A 576-nucleotide genomic window follows, 5' to 3' on the forward strand; every position below is an offset into this window, starting at 1 on the left:
TATTCATAGTCGGTTCTTATTTCAAGACTGTCTTAAGTAATGTCTTAAGATGCTAAAGCGGCCCTCTGATTGGTTCGTAACTCTTCAAGACTGAACTTAAGACGGTCTTGAATATAAGAACTGACTATGAATACTGGCCATATAGCAAATTATTGATTAATTCACTAAAACTTTTGCACAAAAACTGTTTATGAACGTTTGTCTATGACAATATCTGTGACTTTGACGTGACAAACGCCATCTATACCAACGTGGCGACAACGTGCTCGATCTGCACTAATGACGATACGGGCACCTTATTTCACATTTTCATGAGTTATCTGTTAATCAAATATCACTACATCACATATCAAAATGATGGATTATTAATTGAAAAACGTAATAAATATTGTTTTCAGAGATAAATTACTTGAAATTTCTGATTAATTACATAAAAGTCTTAGAGTGGTCATAAACAGGGACATTTACCTTACCAGTTATGTAATTAATTCTTGAAATTTAATTCTTTAAAGAATTAAACGTTCTTCATAACTTTCATTTTAAAAAAATTAAATTATAAGGATAACACCAAGTAGG

This window comes from Cyphomyrmex costatus, unplaced genomic scaffold (assembly GCF_001594065.2).
Source record: "Cyphomyrmex costatus isolate MS0001 unplaced genomic scaffold, Ccosl1.0 scaffold278, whole genome shotgun sequence".
In the NCBI taxonomy this organism is placed as follows: domain Eukaryota; kingdom Metazoa; phylum Arthropoda; class Insecta; order Hymenoptera; family Formicidae; genus Cyphomyrmex; species Cyphomyrmex costatus.